Source organism: Drosophila pseudoobscura, chromosome X, assembly GCF_009870125.1.
Source record: "Drosophila pseudoobscura strain MV-25-SWS-2005 chromosome X, UCI_Dpse_MV25, whole genome shotgun sequence".
Lineage (NCBI taxonomy): Eukaryota > Metazoa > Arthropoda > Insecta > Diptera > Drosophilidae > Drosophila > Drosophila pseudoobscura.
The window spans coordinates 63,070,937-63,097,275 of NC_046683.1; the positions used below are offsets into that span (position 1 = coordinate 63,070,937).

The 26,339-nt window shown below is 46.3% G+C and overlaps 1 long non-coding RNA gene across 1 annotated transcript in view; it reads left to right on the forward strand.

Annotated features, from left to right (window-relative positions):
* LOC26533459 (uncharacterized) overlaps positions 1–26,339 on the forward strand; it is a 75,236-nt gene that overhangs the window by 9,164 nt on the left and 39,733 nt on the right. The window lies entirely within an intron of this gene.

Genomic DNA, 26,339 nt, shown 5'->3' on the forward strand with positions numbered 1-26,339 from the left:
TGGGTATGGGAGTGGGGAGGGGGAGTGGGTGGCTCGACTTGGTGGATCTGTTTACTTTTAATAGCAAAAGGGTGTGGAACGGGGACTGTCGTGAACGCATTTCGAGCTGATCAAATCAGTTGAAATACATTTTCCCCACACAAATCATTTCAACTTTTTAATTGCTGTAATTATTTGTGCACCACCAGCGGGGATGCGGGGGGCGGGGTAACGTGATTAGCAGCCTTGGGCCACAAAAGTTGGCCTCGATGGTGGCGGATAGTAAATGGGCGAGTGCCGAGAAGCTGCTTATGATAGCAAATAAAATTCCATTTTATTTTCTTAATTTATGCAGTCAAATGGCAGAAGGACAGCTTTTAAAGCGATAGGCGAGCGTAGTGTGATCGGTTCTCTAAATTTAAAATCAATCGATATTAAGAGACGTAAATTCGATGGAGGATTGTGGGGCTATCTATGTTAGTAGACCACAAATTGATTAAAACCATTCCGATCTTAAAATCGTTAAGGGACAAATGGCAATTATACTTTCGCTTACTCTCCCTCTTTATATATTTACATGTCGGGTGGCTCAGCTACTCTCAGAGCACTGTCTCTACGCACTCTCTCACTATCTCCTACACAACAGAGCGACAGACAGAGGACACGAATGAGCAGCAATCTGAAAGGCAGTGAACGACAACAATCTCGTAGCGAGTTCTTGGACAACAAACAGACCAAAATAGACTGAGAACAGTATTAGGATCCGACCTACATATATACGACTATCTGCTCAAGAGATAAACAATAAGCGAATTTCCGGGAAAGATCAATGAAACGGAACTTTGCTTGCGACTCTCGACAAACAGCCGGACGCCTAGTCACACCTTCTCCTGCCGTATGTCACATTGGATTTATTACTATTTGATTGGTTTTATTTATTTACCCTGCCGCAAAACGACAACTGTTGGGGGCAGGCATCGGCATCGGCACCGGCATCCGTCCAGCCATCCATCGGTTAGTACAGTGCGTCACAATCACATGTGACAGCTTGTGACTAAATACTTTCGGCAGGGCACTGGGGACGCGGGGCTTTGGATGAATAATTCATTGCCCGGAATAGGACACGCCAGACCTAAAATAAACATGCAGCAATTATCCAAGGCTTCGGACTCTGTTTATGCAATTGTGAAATTAAATTCAATTTTGATGATTTTCTGGGACAATTTAACATGATTCGTCGCTTGGACAGACTCCAGACATGACCGTAATGTTTGACAAATGCCTGCCTCTTCCTCTGTCTCTTCCACTGTCTCTGTCTCCGTCTCTTCCTCTTCCTCTGACACTGGCACAATCTCATTGCAAATGCTGTCTGACATCAATTTGGGAGATTATTTCTAGCATATACTCATACATATATATTCGTATCTCTTGTGTGCTTGGAACAAACAATACCCGTTGACATTCGAATTCGAGTAGAGAAGTGCATCTGTGTGGGGCTCTCGACTTGAATTCGCCATTTATCGAACTGTGTAATTTATGGCATTTGTTGTTAATTTGTCTTGCCCCTATCCCCAGTCCCCCAGTCCCCCCATTCCAGTCCCATGCCTTCACTCTAGCTCTCTCTCTTTCTCTCTCTCTCTAATACTTTTTCCCCAAACAAAGCCAAAGTCAAATAGTCGAGCAAACAGTGCGTATACTTGATGAATGGCATACAATGGACATTTGGAGCTGGCCAACCCCTCACCAATGAACTTACGCTTATTTAACCCCGCATTGAGTTATGGCTATCAAGCGTTAACCACAATATAAACGGCTTTTGCAGGTCTGTCCTGGATGGGAGCAGGATACGAGTAGGAAGAGGAAGGTCCTAGGGCGGGTCCGCAAAGTGCTCTTTTAATTCCCAGAAATATTACCTTAAATATCTACTCTGGCAGGATGGTATCCCATAGCAGTTTTGAGCAGATGTTATATACTCTATATGCATTCTATGTATCTATTAATAATCGGTATTCAAGGGTATGCTCTCAGCTCTTTCTTGTTATCCTTTAATTTAATTAATTTTAGTTCGCTGTTGTTTCAGCATTAAAAAACTATCACCTGAAGATGGATGGCACGTGCAAAAACTTTACTCATTTGTTTGCTGTTCGCTGCACCCCAAGCGAAATCCGCAGTCTCACTAATTTCGTGCTATCCCTCAAACACATCCCACCGCGCGTACTTAAATGCATTGCAGCTTTGGAAATTTAGTTGGAGAGGTTTCTGGCCAAAGAATATGGGGGAAATCGACTAGAAATAGATTTTCAGCGGCAGCGGCAGCAGGCGGGAGCCGGGGGGCATCCTCAGGCGTTCCCTGCAGCTGACAGCAGAAGAAAATTAATTTGCGAATTAAATTTGAGCATGAACTTGTAATTAGCACCCTGACAGCGGAGTGGCATGCTTCAAACTTGCAGACCGAGTTTTATTTTGTTCCGCACTTGTTCTGCTCAGACTTAGAGTGCACTTCGTGTTGTTCTTGCCGAGAGGCTGCAAAGTTGCATATGCATAAAAGTCAGAACAAATACCGGTGGAGAGGAGTGGAGTCGGGTCGAGTGGAGTGGAGTGAAGGATGCTTGGGGAATTGTTTTTGCGGCAGCAACAGTTTCCATTTCCAACTCGCAGGCGAAGATGCTCCCACAGCAATAGATACTCGCCTCTAGAACCGCAATGCAGATGAGCAGTGGCTGAACTTTGATTAGGCAAATCCTGAAATGCACTTCGCAGGAATTGAATATTTAATGCGCTTCAAGGTGCAAAATTCTTCACATTTATCTGGTACGAGTCCCCGCCACATTCTTGCAACTTTCTGCTGCTGGCAAACACTTTTATTGGACACTTTACATGGCACTTTCCCCAGCATGAATTTCCATAAGAATTGTTCTCTGTGAAACTTCCCAAAAGAAACAAAAATATATATTCACCTTTTGGATTGTGGGGATTGTGGATTGGGATGTGGTGATGTGGCGTGGGTGGGTGCCCGTATATCATCCGCAAGTTGCAATTAAAACGTTGTCAATGCCGGATTTTATGTGACCATATCTGCATGGTGGCAAGGTCCTTCCTTTTTGCAATATTTACGAAAATATGCGCTCTGGTCGGTCCTGGCTCTGGTTTCGGTTCTGGCTTCGACCCAACGAAAATCTCTCGGGCTGCCAGTGGCACAACGAAAATGTTACTTACGAGACAGCCCCAGCTCCAGCCCCAGCCCCAGCCCCAGCCGCCCCTCCGTATCCTTCCAGCATCCCTATTTACACTAGTCTGCACAGCTCCGTTTGCTGTTTGTGTTTGCTGTTGATCTTCCAGCTTGATTTTACTTTAGCCCCCCAAAAAGCTGCGAGCATTTGTATGCCACGTTTTCAGCAGCAACAAAAAGGTAAAGAACGAGAGGCGGAGTGTGGCAGAAGAAACACTTCAGTTGCACGCTCTATATACATATGTCCATATACATATGTATACACACACATGTGTATAGTATATATTGTTGATGTTAATGCCATCGCCAGTTGAGCTAAATTCGTGTTAGGGCAAATGCATTTCTCTCATAATTGGATGGGATTTGCTCTGCTCCGTGTTAGGATTCGGTTCGATTTGGGGTTCTGTGACTTTAAAAAAGATAATAAAAGAGGAAGCCTTAAAGGGTTCTGCTTCTGCTACTGCAGCTTAAAATGAACAACCATGATCCACTCTGCACTGCACAAGTATTCCCCTCTTTTGAGGAATATTTTACTTCTAGCGAATGGTAATTGCAGAACAATCGGCCAGCCCACAGCAGGGAGGGCATGCCACAATGCAAGTGACAATTTAATTAACACATTTCATAGACACCGCAAACGGAGGTGAGGGGAGAGAGAAAGGGGACCCTGCTCGTTTTGCGGCAGCAACAATTGGTTTTTCCCTTTGGCATTTTAATTATGTATTTGTTGCACTGGCTGCCATTTTTGTGATTGCATGTTTAGTTAAACAATTTAATGGGTCTCCTAATTTATGGGTGGCAGCCGCTGGCTGGCCATAAATTAACACGCAAACGAACGCTTAAATACCATTTTGCCGTAAATCGCTTCTCTACGTATAGTACTTTCCTCTCAAACATTTCTATACAATGGCGGGCCAGATGTGGTCTGGTCTGGTCTGGTCTTCATCCTCAAACTATTTTAATTGAGCTTTTAATTCCCGCTTATCCCTGCTTTCAGCCCCATTACATTTCATCATTCAAACATGCGACTGAGGAATGAGGACTGCGGACTGAGGTCTGAGGACTGAGGAGAATAAATAATATAAATGACTGGCAGTGTGCAAACATCTTGTAAGGCATTAGTTAACATGTTCTTTGTCCGACTATCTAAATGAAAATGTTTTTGTTTTTGTTTTCGCTTTCACTTTTACTTTTCGCTTTGCCTCCCCATTGATTTTCCCCGGGTGTTGTTGTTGTCTGTTGTTCGTCTGTTGTTCATTGCTGTCGTTCTCGACAGCCAACAAGGATTGCACGTCACTTGCAGTTTTTCACTGGCAGCCGGAATATTCCGCTGAAGTTGCGGCTGAATGACAGGGTTAAGGGTGAGCCGAGGACATTGCGAATGGAATGCGCCAGTTTATTCAATAAATGTGTTCCGGAATGTCAGGGCTAAGCAGTAGCATCTCCAACTAAAGGAATAACTGTGAAGGGCTCTAATTGAAGCTCTCTATGCTCTCCCCATGGGAGTGGGAATGGGAATGGAACTGGGACCGGGGCTTCATCTCTTTGATTGATGGCTGTTCGAGCATACATCAGAGTTATACTAATATCTACCCAGTGGCCCACGAGTCATACCGTACATACCAGCGCCTATTGACAGACAATTAGGTGTGCCAGTTAGTCAGTGATTGATGAATCTCCGCACAAGTTTCCGCTTTTCCAACTAATTGCATCGCCAAGACCGAAAAACAACTCTTAATAGACTACGGCAAGAAACTACCAGTACAAGAAGAAACGGAATCAAGAAGTTTGCATATCCATTGCACGTTCTACAATTTAATTGCAAAATTGCAGGGAGAATTAGTTGTGGCGCAATCATAAAACAAACTGTCTGCCAGCTCCAGTTGTTCGCCTGCTCCTGCTCCAGCTCCTGCTCGAGCTCCAGATCCGGTGTCCTGGATGCCCGGAAATGGCAGCCAGTTGAGTCAACAATAGACGACGCTTGGATTTTCGCGTAAAGTTTCCAAGCGCAACTACGGCAGCGGCTCCGACTCCGACTCCAACGACAACGAGGACGAGGACGACATCCGTTGGCAACATTTCACAGCATATTTAGTTGGCAGGCTCGGTGACTTTAATTTGCCTGGCCGGCACCTGGGGAAACGCGACCCAGACCCATACCCATGCCCACGCCTCAGCCACGGCACAGAGAAATAGCATTGTTGGTTACTTGCAGTCGCTTGTTTTATGGTCCCGAGTCAGCCCCCGAGTTGGCAATTAGAAAAGGGAAACTGGCAAACACACGCGGCGTATGCGTAATTTCCAAGGCACAAACTGGAGTGCCGGGGGAAACGCAAGGAGAGCAGGGAATGGAAACGCAACAGAACAAAGACTTAGACAAATCTCGAGATGGTGAAAGGGAAACCAAGCCGAGAAAGAGGCTTACCGAGGAGGTTTCTTTAATTTGCATTAAGAGCATAAATGGCATTCTGTTCGGTTCCATTGTACTCTCACCGGTTGTGCTTGTGAAATCCTTTAAGTTTTATTACCAATCAATTCCGATCCGCCTCTCATAACTCTGCCTGATGTTCCGGGGAGTAGCCAGGGGAAATCATTCCGACCGTATCCAATCAACGCCTGGCCCACGCCTGACAACAGTCCCGCCAGCCATGTGTACAGAGCCGCCGCATGCCTCCATGGCCCGCCTCCACGCCAGGCCCAGAGCCCTCTCCGGACTGCTCCCTCCCTGCCTGCCTCTCATCGTACTTTGTTTGCCTTGTTGCCACACACTCATTTAGCGCCCAGTTTGTTTTGTAATTGCTTTCCATTGTTGGACTGAAAATTGCAAAATGTTTGCACTCCACTCGCAGCACGGGCCTCGAGGCGGGACTCGAGAACGCACCTCAGGCAGGCAGCACTGGAGATGGAACTGGAGCTGGAGATGGAGCTGGAGATGGAGATCCCTCATTTGCCTACCGGTGCACATAATTGTGAGCTTGGCAACGCTAAACGGCAATTGTTGACAGCCAAGCAAATCAGCTTTAATAGCTCCAGTGTTCCAGTGCTTCCCTTTGAGAGAAGGCGGGACAAAGAGGTTTATTAATAAACGCAAGTCGTCGACAGCTGTGCCAGCATGGAGGACGAAGGACAAAGACGATCCTTTCAATTTATGCACAAAAGGTGGTTTATTATTAATAAATTTCATCTTAGCCCTCCGCTCCCGCGGCGCTGAAATTCCAAATCGCGACTGACGATGACACTTGCCAATTGTTCTGCCCTTCGACCAGGGTCAGCGTCGGCCCCGCTCAAGTTCACCAGCCAGTCTTGGCAATGGACAATGGACAAAGGACAAAGTCAAGGATTGTCGGGGACTGCCCTCTAATGAAATTTCCTGCCAGTTATTGTGTACTAAGCACCTTTGGCATATTAATTAATGGCTGATTGTGCGGCTCGTTAGCCATTGTGGGCCCTGAAAAAACCCAACCAGTTAATGAAGCCCCAAATTGCCGAAAATTTGAGCTCAAATAAAAATAAAGCCATTGAGTAATTGACCTCGGGCGCTGGTAATAGCACATTCGATGCCGATAACAGGGAATTGCCCAAATGGCATCCAAACAAGGGTGACCTAGTATGTGACCTCCGAGTACCCTCATCTGAAATTGACTTGTCAAGGAAAGAAAGCCGCAACTTGGCTTGGAATGTGGCTCTTGGGGCTATCGTGGTTAATTAAATCCTTATGACTATGCATCAAGAATATGCGTATACGCAAATGTATCTCAAAATAGGTTAATATTTTCGTTTGCCCCGCAAATTACGCATACGTCACGTAGGACAATCCACAGACAGCTTCGGGGCAATCAGCATGGCTCTGTCCGAGGTCATGAACATCGTCCGCTCATGAGACTAAGACGAGTCAAGGCCACTGGCAAACTCAAATCATATTTGAAATAATCAGAATAAATAAATCCGAGTACAATTCTCCCGGCAAGACACGAGGCAGACGGCTCACAGACCGTCTGGCAAAGGTACTTTGTAGTCGTGTGTTTTTGGCCAGACCACATCAAATACACGTACAACACGACCACGATACTAAATTCATATTCATATTCATATTCAAATACAGATTTATCTTTAAACAAACAAACGGCGAGGGAAGGAGATGCGCGACAAGGCAATAAAAATTAACACATGCCCGATTCGCAATGCACACTCTGCACTTCCCCATTTCCCACCTCACCAATCCCCATGCCCCCATTTTCAGCTGACAAGATATGTTACCATAAACAATACACAATCGTATGATACACAATAAAAGGTCCCATAAATAATGCAGTCCGACAATTAGAGGAGCAAAAACTGATGCAGAATTTCTAATGCATAAAAGTTAAATCGAAAATGGTGTGAATGGAATTTCAATTGGCATATTGCATGTTTGCTTAAGCGAAACAATGTAGCAGAAATCAGCAAAAAAAAAGAAGGAAAAGCGCCACACAAAAACTATATCACTGAATGGGTTTGAAAAGCAAACAAACTGCTGTTGCACATTTTAAATGGAAATTGAATTTACAAACACACAAAATTCAATTCAATTGACGGACGGTCGGCCGGAGGGACGGACGGACGGGGAGAGTGGTTCTGCTACTCGCGCAAACTCTGAACTTTTGATGGCCATTCACTTCGATAAGGCGTTCATTAAGCTTCCTGCCACGTGGCGCTTTCATTCCATTCAGCTTCAGGTTTTGTCTGATGAAATGCTTGCCATTTCGCCTCCCATAATTCATATCCTGACGCAATCAATCTTCACGAACTCATTCACCGACTCTCGGAGCACTTTCTCAACTTTCTCTCTCGGTTGTCGTTCATTTGCATGCGACCGCCGTTTGTTTGCTCATTTATAATGGTCAAGAGGGGACCCGAACCGGCCTCGATGCCCAGCTGGCCCAAACACAAATCCAGACCCATTTGTAAACATCGTGTCAAATTTTTGCATCGCTGCAGCACACTCGTATTTATAAATATTTCCCAAGCTCATATTTGTCAGCTCCGGTCCCCGCCCCGGCCACGGCCCCTCCGTCCTTTTCTATCGCTAGATATACGAGTATGCCTCGCTGGTATTTATAGACGGAATGACAGTTTTTTCTGTTTTGGTTTCTGTTTTTGTTCTTGTTCTTGTTTTTGTTTGTGTTTTCATGTTTGCGGACACATGGGCATGGTTTGTCGACTTCTGATGTGGGTCAAGAGGGGAACACGTTGGCCTCAACTTGTCTGCCTTCTGTGCCGTTCCTTCCGCTCGGAGACTGATGCGGCCTACACGTGCTGGCAATTAGTCTGCGATGAGTCGTCTCCAACGTGACTGGGAACTCCAGCTGCCTCTGGAGGTACTCCGATTAAATGGAAATGAATTCGAACTTTGCAGATTAATTTGTGCCCCTTGAAGCACGCCCGTATTAAATATAATATAATTAATGTGCCAGAAATATTTTGCACTGCCGCCCAATTCTCCTGAGGCGGTTCATCAAAATATTACGCATACGCCCCACAGAACTCCCTCTCACTCCCTCCCCAAACGGCCATTGTTGGTCTTTTGGGGGCTTTCGTCGAATTCGCGAATATTTGACAAACACAAACATTAAAGCTAAAGCCTCTCGCCTTTCGCCAATCGCCTCTCGCCTCTCGCCTCGTGGGTCAACGACATCGCCCCATCGGCCGCTCGCTCCACCTCATATTTGCTCTGTACTTCTGTGAGCTGTTCTGGCATAAAATTTATGAGCTGCAGCTTAACTTTCAACCAGCCGCAAGTAAACCACACAAAAATTTGCTACTTAAGGAGGCCAAAAAAGAATGGCAGAAAGGTGGAGGGGGGGGGGGTGGGGGAGGCAAAATGTAACGAGAAAAAGCAGGAGAAAATGGGAAAATAAAACTTCCACTTGGCGCCAGGGGGAGGCTAATTTTAGAAGCAGAAGCCGAAGCAGCAGCAGCCAGTCGAGAGCAAAACACTTGGAAGCACACTTTTAATTTTCACGCTGCAGTCCGGTCCCTGTCCTCGGGGTGTACTTATGGTAGATGCGCTCGATGTGGGCGATGTGGGTGATGCATCATAGAGGAGTGACCCGGACTGACCTCCGGCACACCTACGGGCTGTTAAGCAGTTGAACTTTTCAGTTGTTCCATATATATTGTATATAAACTGCTCGTATAATATACTGAGACTCAATAAACTGGGAATTCGCCAGAAAGTTTTCCCCCTGGCATTGCAATTGAAGAAGTTTCCCCAACTGGCGAAAATTAAAGGCACATTAACTTCAAACTGTAGCCATCAAATAAAATAGGATTTATGCAGCGGAAGAGCGGCTAGCGAAAGAAAGCGGAAAGAAAAGCGTCGGGAATTATTTTTAGCAGCCGAAAATATTTTAATTAATTAAGAATATTCAGTGAAAAGAACCAGAACCCTTTTTTTTCGACTGCAAGTCATAGACAGAAATGAAAAATGGACGCTAAGTAGCGTAAAGTATTTGCAATGAATTTATGAAGCTTAAGAGAAAGAGACAGACAGAAAAGGGCCAGAGGGAGATGGAGCAAGAGAGAGGGGGGGAAAGCAGTAATAGATAACGTTTCAAGGATGTCTGGTGGGAACATTAGCCTGGGTCTTCCTTGAAATTTGTGGCATTTTAATTGGGTTGGGTCGAACACGAAAGGAAATGCGGGAAGGCAGAAGAAAACGCTTCAGAGAAAGGCTTACCCAGTTCGTGGGCATACTCGTACCCACTTTCACCCCCACCCGGACAGGAAATTGCCTTGAGAATTGAGTGACCCCTGCTGTAGGGGGGCGGGTGCTTCGTGGAATATATCTAATTGAAGAGAATCCCTGAAGACACGATTGCATCACACATGTGTTAACATTGAAAATTAAATCTTAGACGGGTATTTTTCTACTTCGTGAGTCCTATCAGAAGTGCCATCTAAGCCAGGAATATCAAACAAGGACGGGACTTCTCCTTAGGCCCAATCAAGGGTCTGGCTTGATAGAGCATATTTGCCAGGCCGGACAAATGGCTGGATGTTTGAACATGTCCGACCATAATTTCTGCTGCCAAAAACAAACACAGAAACAAAGAAGGAAAAAAACAATCCCAGAGACAGATAGAACTGTGGCCGACAGCACACAGACGTTTAATAAGGCTCGTCCCTGGGATTTGATTGATTAAGTGCCTGCATTTGACGCTGCCCTTGACGAGGCCGAGCGCGTGGGTGATGGCTGATGGCTGATGGACTACTCTGGATAAAGTTGTAAAAATCTATAAAAGCCGGTCCTGTCCGGGCAAAGTAGGAGCTTTGAGGGAGTGGGAAGCCCGAGAGCAGGAGTCTAAACACATTGTAAACATTTGCTTTTACGAGCAGGCGGCCGTGTGGACAATTTTATGCACATTACATTTATTACTAATACGCCACGTAAACACTTAAAGCTCCGGCCGGAAACACGGGAAGCAGCCTGGTGGGAAGCAGAGCAAACAAGCCACTTCCGTTCTTCTTGTCGGTTTCTCGAACAAACAGACGAACCAACAAATGGCAGTGGGTCAGGTCAGTGGGGGTGGTGCTGGGCACGGGGAAGTACAGGAAGTCTCACAAAAGCCTGGCTCATAACACGGCAGCGGCTTTTTATTTAGATTGTGTTTAGTTACCCTACAGTCTGGTGGGGTATACGCAATCGCAGATTAAATATGGCAAGAAAAATCTCACCGTTTCCCTAGTTAGGGTATCTGTATTCCAATCTTGCGGTTTTCCGTGTGGGATTTTATATTTATCCCAAATTTATATGCACGCAATGCTCGACCGCAACGTGACATTGTCAAATGTGTATGTCCGTGTGTCCTGTGCGTCCTGTGCATGGGCTTGTCTGTCTGTTCCAAGACCGGAGCAGGCATTTCCGGGATCAGCGGTGGTGGTGTTGCCGTCACTGGCAGACAACCCCGAGCCAAACCCCGAGCCAGCCCGAAAAACACCACACCATAAACTCTGTGCGACCTGCTGTGCTCGTTATTATGCAGTAGGAAAATAATACGAGTAACAATCCCAGCTTGGGGTATGAAAAACAGCAGCAGGTGTTGCCAAAACATAAGAAGCGGAGAATCAACATGAAAAGATTTCGTTTTTCCGGGCCCTGAACGAAATTTCGCCTTTGACGTGACGCCTGTCTAAACGGAGTCAGTGCCGTGCAGTCCTCGAGAGTCCTCGTACCCGCCCTCCCAGTCCCAGTCCGCAGTCCCCAGTCCCCAGTCTCCAGTCTACAGTCCCTATTCCCATTCCAAGTCTCAGTCTCGGTTGCTCAGTTTGTTTTTCCCTTCTACGTCTGCCCGTCTGCCCGTCTACCCGTCTTACCCTGGACTAGAACCGACTCTGTCTATCTGGTTGTTTGTCTAGGGCTGTCTGTTGTTGGTGTTTGCTGAAGGCAGTACATCAGCCGGATGCAGACAACGAGCGCCCATGAAAGAGTTTGCATTTTTGCCAGCACTCATCGCTTCAGTCGTTCTGGGAAACGGATTTTCCCCCGAATGCCCCCACCCAAAGATGGCCTCGTACGAGGAATACATTTCGCGAATCCGACGGAGATTTCCCGGGGAAAACGAGGCGGGGAACACACTCAGTCGGATGCTAGATTTCCATTTCTCGGCCATTTGCTGCATGTCTAAGCTGTTGCTGCTGTCAGAGCTCTCCATTCTCATCCTGCCAGGCCCGCCCAGGCTAAGTGTGTGTTAATTTTACGCCTGTGTGGGGAGAGTCCTCTTTTTGGGGCATGGGCAGGGGGGGGGCGGCACATGTTGAGGTTAAGTTTTTGCAATTTGAATTAAGTGCACGCCTCTCATCCAGCGCCCGTCCACACCAAAGGGGAGGTGCGGAGGCCTCTGCCTGATGATTTTATTGCAGCTAATTGCTCATTTACAGTCACTGCCATCTGTATTCGCAGAAGATCACATTCCACGCCCAAATTAAAGCCATTCCATCTCCCACTCCTGCTCTCTCGTAATTATTGGCTCCAGGAATCGCAAATTTATGCTGGTCGCCTGGTCGCCTGGGGAACGACTATCAAAAGCCCACACGTGGCCGGTTCTGGATAGCGGAACACAAAACTTAATGCGTTTTTAATTTGCAGCGTTTTTATGGCCACGGAGGCCCTCTGTGGTCCCCACAAAAAAAAAAAATAATACGAAAGCGCTGACTCGACGAGGCTGCTGTAAACACTTAATGTGCAGGTCGCGTTTGGATACTAGACCGACTCGAAATGGTCCATGTCCAGCCAGAGAGGGAAGTAGCCGGCCGTGCAAGGGGTTCGTGAAAAGAAATTTTACGGAATTTACAGACCAGCGCTTATGATCATAGGATTGTACGTGAAATAGTTGTTTGACACGGCATGTGCGACTGATTTTCTTACTCCTCCTAACAGAAGGATCTATACAGAGCACAACCTTTACTCTATCCTAGTGGAAATAGTATAAAGTTTCTAATATACTAATTGAATTCCCTTCTGCCGCTCCCTTCTGTAGCTCCGCCACTGCTCCCACACTTACCACTGACCACTGACTTTTGTTGCCTCTTGCTATCTCCCCCTCTCACTCTCTCTCTCACTCTTCTCTCTCCATTGCTCTATCTCTCCTGTCCACAGTTGTACATTTTTCGGACAGGACAGGACAGGACAGCGCCAAAGACAACAACAAAGTGCATAACAAGGACAACAAATTTGCACACAACGTTTATGTAAAATAGGCAACATTTGTTTTATTGTCGTGGGCTGCCTCATGTCATGGCATACCGCCTGTTCCTGCAGCTTCCCTTTCCCCAGCTCCCAGCTCCCAACGACCCCGACCCCGACCCCAACCCCAACCCACAGTCGCACAGTCACAGAGTCGTTGCTGTGGACCAAAAATGTTGGAGGAGCACGCTTTCATTTTAATTGCACACATGCTTATCATTTCAACAACAGCGCAGAACCCAACAACGCGACATCGGCCAACATTCAGGCATACATATATATACATATGTATATATTTACATATACATATATAAATATATACCCTAGTACCCCTTTCTCGTAGCACCCCCCCGTAACAGCTCGTTAGCCCTTGGGGGTAGCCGAAAAAAATATTGCCAGGCTATTTCTGCCATCAAATTGTCCCACTCCGCACCCTGTCGTCTCTAGCATCCAGTTCTTGCTGAAATTTGCAAACGGCTACAACACTGCGAACAAGAGAGCAGAGCAGACAACAACTGTTGAATATATATCTATATGTACGAGCAGAAGGACGAGGACGAGGATGAGGATGAGGACGAGGACGAGCACGAGTCCGAGCACGAGTATGTATAAATACCCGTATATGGAGAGCAGGAGCAGCAGAGTACTGCAGGCAAAAGCCATAAAAGTCAGCTACTTAAACGCAATTGAGCTTTAATGGTGGAGAACTGGCGAGCTGGAGAACTGGAGAACTGGAGGATAGGGCCATAGACGAGGATCCGGAACGGGTCTAGAGCCACATCAGCAAATAAACACCCAGCAAACGGGCCAGATGAACAGATTTCTGAGAGGGAGTCGAGCGCCTCGACTATAAAAAAGATTTACTGTCTACAAATTTATGATGCCCCCCAACCCTGTTCGGGTTTCCTGGCTACCCCACGAAACCCTCGGGGCTGCAGCAAAAACAGAAGCAGAAGGAGAAGCAGAAGCAGAAGCGGAATCAGGAGCAAAAACAAGGTTAAGCCGAGGCATGAACAAATTTCACTTTCTGGCTTGGCATTTTAACTCTCGCTGTAAATCTCAATTAAAGTTCCATCTCCTGCCGCCTCACCACCCCGGAAGGATGGGTGCGGATACTGCGGCTGCTCGGATATGTTTGGCATGCGATGGCCACTCAATCTAATTGAAATCCAAACGTTTGCCGCACAAACCAAAGCAAACAATGCGTCTCAAGGAGATTCCCGAGACCTGCCAGGGGCAGGTCCTCTCCACGGAAGGCGGCGATTGGAATTAGTGCTTTTGACCGTCGACTGAATGGATGGGAAGTAGGGGAATGAAATGCAATTTAATCTTACAGAATTCCTGTACAGAGTTGACATCACGAAAGTATTTCTTCAGGAAGGGGCAAAGACAATCTAAATTTGCCCTGGCTCAACCCCTATTGGGACCCCCCTCGCCCAGCCTATCTGATCTATGCTTAACCCCGGCTAACCCCACGTAACCCCATTTGAGCTGTTATCCAACCCAACTGCACTCCATCTTAGCTGGAACCCGACTCGAACAATTATTAGCATAGAAAGACACTTAGCGGGGGGGCAATCGGTAGAGTCCTTTTGTGCTCTCCCTGAGCGTGGTTCCCATTGTCCGGTAATAGGTCCCCTCGGCCCTCCTCTCAGACTATCTACTCGTACCTATCTATCCTTCGCTGGAACATTCTTTGAAAGGAGCTCAAATTGCTTATTCTATTTCCAGATTTCTGTCTCTTCTGGTCTCACCTCTCTCGCCCGGAGCTCGGCCCCGCCCTTCATTTCTTTTCCCTTCACTCTGCTCAACTTCATCCGCTTTCGCCATTCTCATTCCAATCGCCTTGCAGCTCTTGGCGTAAATCGTTTTAATTTCCAGCACATTTTACGCGCTACTCATCTTACCCCCTCCACCTCCACCTCCACCCCCACCTCCATCGCACAATAACACTCACACACAGACAAAAGAGTTCCAGATAGAAAAAAATACCTGAAACAAAAACAAAGAGAACGGGAACGGGAACTTGAAGAGAGAGAGGTGTACTCGTACTCGTACCTGTACTCGTACACCCCGCCGCGATTGCAATGGGCAATGGACTGTGCCTTGAGGGCAGGCCAAAAGTGTTTGGTTCTTCGGTACTTGGCGGCGGTGTCCGTGTCACCGTAACTTTTATTTCCCCCGACGGTCGAACAATACAAAAAAACCTGAAGCACTCTTACTTGCCTCCACTGCAGCTCCCCCACCATTGTTGTCGGATTTTTATGACAAAGAGGCGCACGCGGCCCCCCAATGAAAACTGAAACAGTCAAATGGCGTGGGCCTCGGCCCCCCTCCCCTGGAAATGGGCTGCAAAAAAAAAAAGAAAAACTGTTTACTAAAACGGAACTAGCCGCACAGGAGAGGTGCCCGCTGCATACGTGGTGCCGCAGCGGGGCAGGGCGGCCGTATGGATAGTCGAGATATGCAGATACATATATACGTATACCTACTGCCTGGGAGGGTAACCGAATTTATGATGTCGTTATTTACATGGCATAAACTTTTGCTGTCCGCTGCCCGCTGCCCGCTGTCCGCAGTCCGCTCCTGACTGCAAATAGATTTAATGCTTTGTTTTACCTTCCAACTCGACACCCTATTCCTATCTCCCTTTTTTCAGGGACGGGGACCATTTGCATTGGCCCAATAGAGGTGTTGACCACGAACAATGGCCGGCCTATAGGGCCCTCCTATAGGAGGTCTCCACTATCATGAAAGATGATCGTTCCAATGGCAGTCGCTCTGTCAGCTTCATCGAGGTCCATTTGCAGTGCATCTGCTAGTCATCTAGCTGATGGTGCTGGGGCTTTTTTATGGGGAAGTTGCTCGCGATTTTAATTGGATTTTATCTTCCCGCTGCCATTTTCATGGCTCCTCTTACCTCTTACCTCTTTCCTATTCCGCATTCCCAGCCCTCCACGGGCAGCCCAGCACCTCTCTGTCTCGTCGTTTTCATGCTACGTTGATTTGAGCTTGAGGAAAATTGCCAAATTAAATGCTTGGGGTAAACAGCTGACACTGGAAAGGGGTTGCTTGGCTGGCTGTCTGGTTGTTTCCCCTCGTTGTCAGTGCTTTGACATGTTGAGGCAGGCCGCAGGCAGCCACACTGGCTACGAGGGGTGACCGCCGAAACACGCACGAGCACGCACGCTAAGGGGCGGCAGGAGCAGGAGCTGGCACTGGAGTTTGGCACAAATCAATTGGACAAATATTGAAGCCAAAAGTGGCTTCCCCAGGACTCTACAAAAGTTTATGCCATATGCTGGCTAAGCAATTTCCTTCTTTCTTCAATATAAAGACAATTTGGTTACTAACTTGTGGAGCAAATGAAAAGGGACTACTTCTGATGGATCGTCCAATCAAAGCGTCTTCTTTAATTGGCTCCCATTTCCTAGGGTAGCATTTCTGAACAGCAATTAAGTCATTTGGTGGCACAGTGGCACACATTTTTCATTCAAAATGTGGCACTCACAATACGAGTAGTAGACAACACACCCACACATAAGGCCTGGGAAAATGACATTTCGATTGTGGCACATAATAGATGGCAGATGATAACTAAAGTCATTTGCAAAGTGGGTGGGGAATGGGACTGGGAATGGAGCAATGAAGTCCACTTAAATTTATACAATTTGTTTTATTTCGACAGGGAAGAAAAAGGAAGAAAAATTTATTTAGAGCAAGACAAATGTTTCTTTTGTGCGTCGACGACCATTTTCCCGACTGAAAATGGGAATAAAAACGACTGGGAATAAAGACGAGAATCATAATGACAATGACGATAATGATGACAGAGGAATCCTGGACAGGGCGGGGCATGGTGTTGGAGGAGCTGTGAGAAAATGTGTTTTGTTAACAATTCCACACGATGGTCTTAGGCTGCTCAGGAGGACTTTCCTAATGGACAAACAACAAGAATTTAAGTGCTAGCTGGCTTCTCTGAAAGGCGACAGACGGGAACGAGAGGAGCTGAGTGGAGAGGAGAGCTGTGTCGGCTGACCATCATTCACACAACGGACGGAGAAGTCTTAAAAGTTGTGGCAAAGTTCTTTGACTTTTCCTTGTGCCACTCTTGCCTCAGGGGATGCGATGCGATGCCCCGGGCTGTATAGTATGTTGTGGTATAACTTTCCCAAGAATATCTATACATCAAATTGCGATGAGATGATAGGCAAGCAATTCTCCTCGACCTGAAGAAATTTCATTTCCCTCAAAATTGTTATGATTTTTCTCCTCTGGCAACTGAAACTTCAGTTCAATTTGTTTGTCATTATTTAATTGAAGTTTTCTCGGACTGTTGTTTCCCTGGAATTCATTTGCATTTCATTGTATTCCAGATGTGTGTGTGTGTGTGTGTGTGTTCATGATTGTTTTCCATTTTGCTTTCGACTTAAAGTTATACCAGATGGCCACTAACCATACATCTCTGAGCAGAGAGAGAGAGAGAAAAAGAGCAGAGAAGATTCTCACTGAATTCACTATATTTCTTACGTATATCAGTGGATGCCTGCCATTTGCCCACCGCACCTGCTCATCACACGATGAGTGTTCTCTCAGTCATGCAACATTAAGCATTTGTCTTTACAGCACTGCCACTTCGGTCCCTTCGGCTTGGTTGCTGTTTAATCTGGCCAAAAACCATTGCACACTTCCCGGCGAACCCACACACAGACATAAATTTTTACGCATTTTCGCGGTATACATGCTTAATGCTACTATTAATTTATTGTTCCACCCGGCGAGGGCTGCTCCCTCAGTTGTGGGCACAGCTCTGCAGTGCTCCTGGAACTTCTGGGAGCTCCCCCGTAGGCAGCTCGGGAGTGCACATCTGGGTATAATTCATACATGTTCATGAGCTCAGCTTGGGATGGGAGGGCGTCTCCGGATTCTTCTCCAGGTTCCTTCCGCACGCGTGTAATGCGAGTGATTAAACTGTTTCGGCAAACAAAGTACCCGGCAAGACAATGACGAAATGAGTCGAGTCGAGTTGAGTAGAGTCCCGAAACTCCTGGCGGGTCGCAGCATTTTGTTTACTGGATAATGTTGAAAATTCTGGCAATGGCTCATCCCCGTGCCCCGTGCCCCGTCCCCCGTCCACCACTGCTTGCATGAAATATGCAAAGCCACTTTTCATAGGTTGCATCAACATCTGGCATGAAGCAGCTGCAGCTGCAGGAAAGATTCAGTTACAGATAGAGATACAAGTTAATAGAGAGAGAGATACGGTACTCGTGTGTGTACATTACCCCATAAATTCGAGCCATTTTACGATTTCTATTTGCCATTTCCTCTCAAACAATCCCCGAACGGAAGCTTCAAGATAATGGTATCAAGACAGATATTGTCTTTCCACTCTTAAGTTTTGACGCTTTTTTTGGGGCAACCTTTTTGCCACTTCTTTTCCTTTTCCTTTGCCTTCAGCATAAGTTATTATTTAGTGTGCTCTTTGTTCTGTTTCTCTTCTCCCCGCTGCCCTCCCTTGGAACGCTTTGTCTGTGCCACGAGCTGCAGTTTTGTCGCCTGCAGTGGTTGCTGCTGCTGTTGCTGTTGCTGTTGCTGTTGTGCTCCATCCACTTGAATGAAATTTCCGGCGACAGCACTAAACAATCATAATAACAGATACTGTTTCCCTCGCACACAATTCTTCTTTCCTTCTGTCAGTCCTCCTTCCCCCCCCCTTTCCACTTTCCCCGCTCCCGGCTCCCTTCTCTATGCTGCTGTTTCTGTTGCTGAAATGGAAGAAGAACTCAATGTCAGTCAGTGAAGCGTTCCGAAGAACACAAACGGACGTACAGTCAGACAGACGGACAAACAGACAAGCAGACAGACAGACAGCTGTCTGAGTTTGTTCTTTCAGCTTAAAAAAAAATTTCATATGCAATTAGTAGACGAAAAACTAAATACAAACAAAACGGGAAAGTTTCTCAAAAATAGTATAGAAATCTTGATAAGAATCCATTTGAAAATGAACAATAAAGAAGATAGCATTCGAATATTTAACAAGAAAGACCTTTCCCTGCTCGAAGTGCTGCATAAATTTCTGTGATCAATTGTGTAATTCCACAGCATCAGCGGAGGACAGTCTACTGTTCAAAGTCACTTAGCCATAAGTTCCCCTTGCCCAGGCGTACGCCCCTCTTTGGACTAGCCAGTCGGCCTCTTTGACTGCAGTACCATGGAAGGCGATAAGTTTTTGCTTAGAAAACAAATTGAGTTAGTGTCTTGACCTACTCAACGGCCCGATTTTGTTTGTGATTTGTGCCCAGCGGCGGCGAACGTCGCTCCAGCAAAACGCAGAAACACAACTTTTGCTTTCATTTCGGGCAAAAGTGAGTTGCGTCGGGGAAAGAGAGCCACGACGAGCGAACAAAGAGTGGAAGCTGAAACGAAGAGAAAACCCGAGTCGATAAAGCAGTGTGGAAAAATGCTGCATCAATGTGGATTTTGAGGCTTTCAAAGAAACCCGCAAACAGAAATGCAATGAGTGAACAATTGGGTCCCCCCTCAGGTGGATTTGGCCTCCTTTGAGAGAATGCCTTTTGAGGAAATTGGGAAACTCACTCACCTCTGTTTTTCAGGCTATAAATGTCCGCGGGGGGTTTGTTTATTTCGGGGTCTATTGCACTTTGGCGTACAACTAGGCGTATGGGGGATATTGCGCATACGCCGCCAGTGACTCGCTTCAGTGTTTTTTTTTTTTTGTTTGTGTGCTTGCTGCAACGTTTTTCGCAATTTCATATAACAATTAAAAGCCATTAGGGCTAAAACAAAAACTCGTGGCAGCAGAAGCATCTTCACCACACATTCAGACCGCCCCCCTTTCAGCGCCCAACCCACTCTGCAGCTGCAGCTGCAACATCTGCTGCTGCTGCTGCTGTTGTTGCTGTTTTTGCTGTTGTTTAAAGGTAATGGCGTGTCATTTGCATTTTGCATGAAGGCAACAAAACAACAACAGTCTTGCATGAGAGTAGTGTGGCAAATGATTTTTGTTTGCTGTGGCATGCCGCACAGAGAATGCGAATGGGAGAATGGGAGATCATATGGCTCAGCTGGGGAAAGGTTGAAATGGACCTCGTGATGGCGATGAGGAGCCCCATGGCTCCAGCCCAGGAGGTTCCATTTATGGATATGATGTGCTAATGCAGTGAAGTTTTTACAATGCCAGGACTTTCAGCAGTGCCAGAGCCAGTGCCGACAACGATGAGCGGATCCGACCAAAATCCAGTCGGAAACAACTGTGAAAGTCATAATTCCTCGAGAGTTCGCATTAAATCCCAATTAATCACGCTCATTTGACTGCATAACAAAACAATTAAAATCCTGCCCTGCCCTGCCCTGCCCTGGCCGTTCATAGAGGTAAATCAAACATCGAGTGTGCTTGCGTAGCCGTCATTAATCTGGCTGGGAACCCCCTTCGTTAATGCACATGAAATGTAATTAATTTGCGGGTTGCCTTTTGATTTACAATTTTATTTGCCACCGGCCATAAATAAGTCGTTTTTTTTTTCCGGCACGGTCAAATCGCACTAGGATCGTATGAACGGACGGTCGGTCAAAGGCCAACGCCAACACCGCCAAACTCAATTCAAACGCTAGGACTTGACGGTCCGTATTTTTTCTCCGAAATTCGATTGTGGCTTCCGCCAATTTTATTGCCATGATATTCCACGTCAGCGGCAGAGTGTCAGGCGATTGTCGTTATTGGCATGTTTTGCACGTTTTTAATATTGAAACTGTGTGCTCCCGCAATTGTTTTTGTATCGTCGGTTTTTGCGGATACTATAGTGGGTATAATACAATTTTCAATTTTCAATTTTCGATTGCAGTCCCACGATATTTATGTGTTTTTCTCCCATTGCCATTTTCGATTGCCATCAATGCGAAACTATTTACATTCAACAAGGACTGAAGAGTGTTTCGAGAGGACATTGGTGAAATATTTTTTAATTAGGGATAGTTTTTCAAGTGGAATATCAGGCAGCTAGGCACGAGTCCAATAGAAAATTAAATCTAATTTAAATTAAAATTATTCCGCATCAATAGGTGCCCAACAAGAACGATGCAGAACCATCCAGCAAATGCTGGCAGCTAATAAAAAATGATATGCGGGAATTTTAGAAAATTGTGACAATATTCGCTGTCCCAAGTTGACCATTTCAATATCCTGGCTAAAGACCCCTCACCATTTACCTGGAACGCTGTCTTCGTCCATCTTGGTCGACCCATCGCCATACCCATTCCCGCCACAGATCCTTTTCGGGCCACATAAATTATGGCCAGAGCTACAGCTACCGCTACCGCTTCAGCGGCATTACCAACTCGTTTAGCTAAACTCGCACAATAACTGCTAAAGCCACTGAACAGTTGCCATATTTTGCTCGACCTTTTCACTTTACTTGCTCACTTTTCTTTCGCTGCCCCCCGCCACAGCTTGTGCATATTGTGTGCAATATTAAAAGAAAGGGAATAACCAAGAAGGGCAGCACACCGCCAGAGCAACAACAATGGGACTGACTGCAAACAGACCGGGGACCGCAGACCGGAAACCGGAGACCGGGGACCGCACCGCGTCTGGAATTTCAATATCCGAAGCAGTGGTAATATGAAAATATTGAATTTTAAACTCAACCATATTACTGTGTTGTTATTGTTGCTGTTGTTATTATTATTATTAAAACCAAAACACAATGCAGACAAAGGAAGAAATTCTCTTTAAGGCAAACGCAAACCTAATGCAAATTTATTAAATGACGAAGAAAACCGAATAAAAAAGAAACTCAAAGGAAAAGCATTAACAAAAGATTTTCTCTGCTCAGGGCTTCATTTTTGCCAACTGATTGGATTTCCATATCAAATTCTCAACTTTTTCCGCTCTCTCTCTCTCTCTGGTGCTCTCTGTCTCTCTCTCGCTCTTGGACCGCAATTAGGCGATGTGGCGCTGAGGCGCTGAGGCGTTGAGGCGCCAAGTCTGGAGGGATCTCGGGCCACACTTCAGCAGAGTTTTTCCCTGCAATTAAAAAGCGCCAAAGGGAAACCAAACAAAACGAAACCAAGCCAAACCGAACCGAACCGAACCGAAACTGCAATTGTTTCAACGTGGTCTGAAGCCGAAATGTGCTTTTAAATAGTTTTCCCTCCTTCCTATTTGTTGCGATCTCTCGACGTGGGCGCCTTTCAATTCAATTCAATTCAATTCAATTGGATTTGATTTGGTCAATATTCATAAAATCGGGGGCAAAGTTTTCAACTTTTCTGCGGTTTTAAGCTGGAAAGTTTTTATTGGCGTTGGCACTTTCCACTTTCCCACTATCCCACTATCCTCCACGCTATCCCCGCTATCCTTGCCATCCCCGCTGCCTCGCTATCCTCGCTGTCCCACTGCCTCAGTGCCAACGGTTTCCCCAGCTCGTTTGCGGCTTTGTTCGACTGGCAAATGAAAATAGTTTGCTGCCTGCGAATGAAACCGAAGAACTGAATGGAGGAGCATCGTTCAGGGTCAAATATTTAGCATGTTGTTCAAGAAAATTAAGGTCAACCCAGACCCACAGAGGCGGACGGGGCCTGAGCATCTGTTACGGAACTTTTGTACATTTTTCCGCTTCATATGAGAGCAGCACAGCACAGCACAGCGCAGCGCAGCCAAATAAAAGAATAGTACCAACAAATTATATATTCAGTCAGTGAGCAGCAAAACTGTTCATGAAAGTCAAATTTTTGGTATTTTCCATGAATATTTCAAGCTATAATATGAGTTAGTTTTGTCATTGGCAGTCCTGGAAAGAAGCCTCAGCATCGGCCTCTCTCTTGAGTCTGAATTTATTGAGCTTTTATAGAGACATTTTGGAGACACAGCAGCACTTGTTCCCTGTCGCATCCTGAATTACCATCCCGTAAATATAGCAGCTGCTTAGAGCACAATCCCCCATCGATATACGGGCTCTGGTGTTCCACCTGCATATGGTAGCAGCTTCGAACTTTGTCGATAAGGTGGGGATGGGAATGGGAATGGCTGGGGATGGCAGGCTAAACCGGAGCTTAGCTGGAGGCGCCTGCTCCCTGCCATATGCAAATTGTTCCGGCTCAAGTCTGCAGCTGTCGACAGCCCGATTCAGAGGCAGCACTTTATTTTTACGGCTCTGGCACAGTCGTATATTTATTCTGCTGCTGCTGTGGCACACACGGAGAACGGAGAAGACCGGAGAATTTATGGTAATTAAAGTCAGAGTTTTGGATAAAGGAACAACTGTTCTCCATCTCATCTCTCGATTCTCTGCCTGCCCCATTTAGCTGGGTTCTCAATCAGTCTGGTAATTATGTATGCTCAACCGATCCCTCGAGCAGCAGCAGGAGGAGCAGAAACAGGAGCCACTTGGATGGCACTCACCGCATCAACGGCATCATACCCCCACATCCCCCAGGTGCTCTCTCTCTCGCTCTCTCTCTCGCTCTCTCTCTCTCAATCCGCAGAGATTCGCAATCGGAATCGGAATCAGCATTAAGCAGATTCGCCCTGATGAACATTAAAAAAAAAAAATAACTGTTCGCAGTTCGCTTTCACATATCCTTTGCCTTGTCCCCTGCCTGCCTGGGACTGCGATTGCCCTCCCCTCCCCTTCCCTTCATCTTTGTGTGGCAGAGTGCACACTGAAGCGTCGCAAGGCAGCGGAGGGAGAGTCCTCGTCCTCCCTCTCTGCAGAAGGAGCAGTGGAACGCAATTTATTGTAATGCCTTCTTTTCCTTTTTTTCAATAATCACTGCACTTAATTGCGAGCAACTATTAATTGAATGAAGAGTGCTTCCACACACACACTCACACACACACTCAAACACACACGAAGATATGCAGCCACTCACAGATACACAGATAGATGGATGAATGTTGTCATAGTGAGCTGAAGAGTGAAAGGATTTCCACGTTGCCATGCTCCCAGTGAAAGGGGAGGCTGGGAGTCCGACTGCTATCAGCCCGCAATGTTTATGAAACCCTTCCCCATCAGCCCGTCGTTCTGTCTGTCTGTCTGTCTGTCTGTCTGTCTGAGGGTCCCTGACACATACCTAGATAAATCAGCAAACAGGGGACGGCTGAGCAGAGGGAGGCAGTACACTTCAGTGGGTGCCCTGACAAAGATGCGATAATCGCTTCATTCATGGGACTTAAGCCCGAAACGAGCCTACGCAGACAGGATAAAAGGTGCAAACTGTGTAGATCCACGTGCTGCTGGAGGAGTGGTAGAGTGCGTTGCGGAAGGGATAGGTGGTGTATGAAGGTACACCTATCCGTATGTTATTCTCCGTGATGAGAGCTGATATTGTGGAATCTCTTTGAATGCGCGGTTTTATTGAAGAAGTTTGCTTTTGCCAGGAATTATATAAAGTTTATTTGACTATTTCTACCCTAAAGGGTCTTAGGAATCATGTAAAGATGCAAAGAGGATAAAATACATCTACATCAATCTTTTCCAGCGCAATAATTTCTATAGAGCCACATATCAATCTTGGCGGGACATTCATCAGCATCAGCAGTACATCAGCACTTGGAAGATGCATTTGATACACATATCAATCTTTATAGATGGATAAATACCTACATATATCACAAACAATAAACGCTTCCTTTAAAGCCAGCCATGCATCAACGTCGACTATAGGGTCTCCCTCTGGAATGTCGCAGCTCTGACATTTCGGAGCTTTTTCCATTAACTCTTTCCTCCTCGGAACAGAGCCAGCACCTGCTGTGCACTAATTGAATTTAACTTTAAATTACTGAGAATAAAACGGAAACTCAAAGAGAGAAGAGCCCCCACCCCCACCCACAACCATGTGGGTTAAAGTTTTCTCTCTTTTGGAGAAATGTCAGTTACACTCATTTGGCATATACATAAATTTAAATTTGCAGATTCCTCTGAGAGAACATCAGCATGATGATTATGATGATAAGAATGATGATGATGATGATGACGAGGATGACGTGATGGAGTCGACTCAACTGCGATGTCTGCTGTGGTCAGCCAGGAGGGGGTAGTAGTAGACCCATCATGGATGTGGGGAGGGTGGTACATACAGCAGCAGCCTACCCTGATGAAGATTGAGGGGTCCTGGTATCATGGTGAAGCCCTTTTCTTTATTAATTTCCTGTCCGCATGTGGTGCACCTCAAGCCCGGAAAACAATTTGTTAGCTTGTCAAAAGCATCGACCGTCAAGTCCAAGTTTCGGGCCAACGCTGGTACTTCCTCCGCCCAGCACCCAGCACCCAGCAACCAGCAACAACTCGTTAACTTTGGGCTTTAATTCCAGAAATGTTTGCCTTGGTTCGGGCACAAATCTGCATAATGAAAACGGCAAATACATTGAAGTATTTGCCTTTGGCATTAACACCAAATTATAATGGTATCAATGGGCGGGTGGGTGGGTGGTCTGGCTGCAGGGGGCGAGTGCATTAAATTAGCATAAAATAAACAGCAACAAGCCGCACACCCAACACAACACTTGCAACTCGTTGCTGCTGTTGCACCGACTGCAAAACAATTTCCAAACAAACAATCGAGGCAGATTACACAGTGGTGGGGCGAGGAAAACTCTGCCCGGACTGCAATTAAATTCAATTTGATGCCCAGACAAGAGTGGTCCAACATGACCGGCCAAACGATGCAATGCCCGCCAGTGGGTGTGGTATTCGAATAGTTGATACCTCCACTCTGATACCCATAATTTCCGTTTTCCGTTCCGTTCGATGTATGGATGTTTCCCCCGCTTTAAAACTCACACTCATCATATCATACCCTCATTTCAGTGGGCCCTTCCTTTGTGGGCAATTTCAACTCTTCGACCGTTGTGTCCACTGATTGATTGAGTGACGATTGCCCGGCCTCCCATCCCCATCCCCATCCCCATCGCCATCCCATCCCCAACCCAGTCCCATCCGAGTCCAGATGGGGAGACAAACATTAAGTTGTCTGCCAATTGCTGACCCTCCGAGTAATTTCTGTGGCAGATAATGAACCGCACTTGGACTGCCCCGGAGGTCGGGATCGTTTCTAATGGAGCATTGCTAACAATGCAGGCAAATTCTGACTAAAAGTGTAATTACGAGAGGTCAGGATGTGCAGTATGACCCCATTGTTTGGTATATGTATAGGTTTTCGATTTTGAAAGGATATCCCAATAGTCCTTGCCATCCCAGGAATGCCTGAGCTGCCTAGCAGTTTAAGCTATTAGGCGACTGCCAGTGTTTATGGAGACTTTGTAAGAATTACCCCATAAACTGAGAGTCAAACGCTTGTCGCCAGCCAGCCACTGGCTCTTGACTAATTAGGCCTCAGCTTTTGGCACCTAGTTTATGCATAGATTGCCGACAATCTGCAAAACTT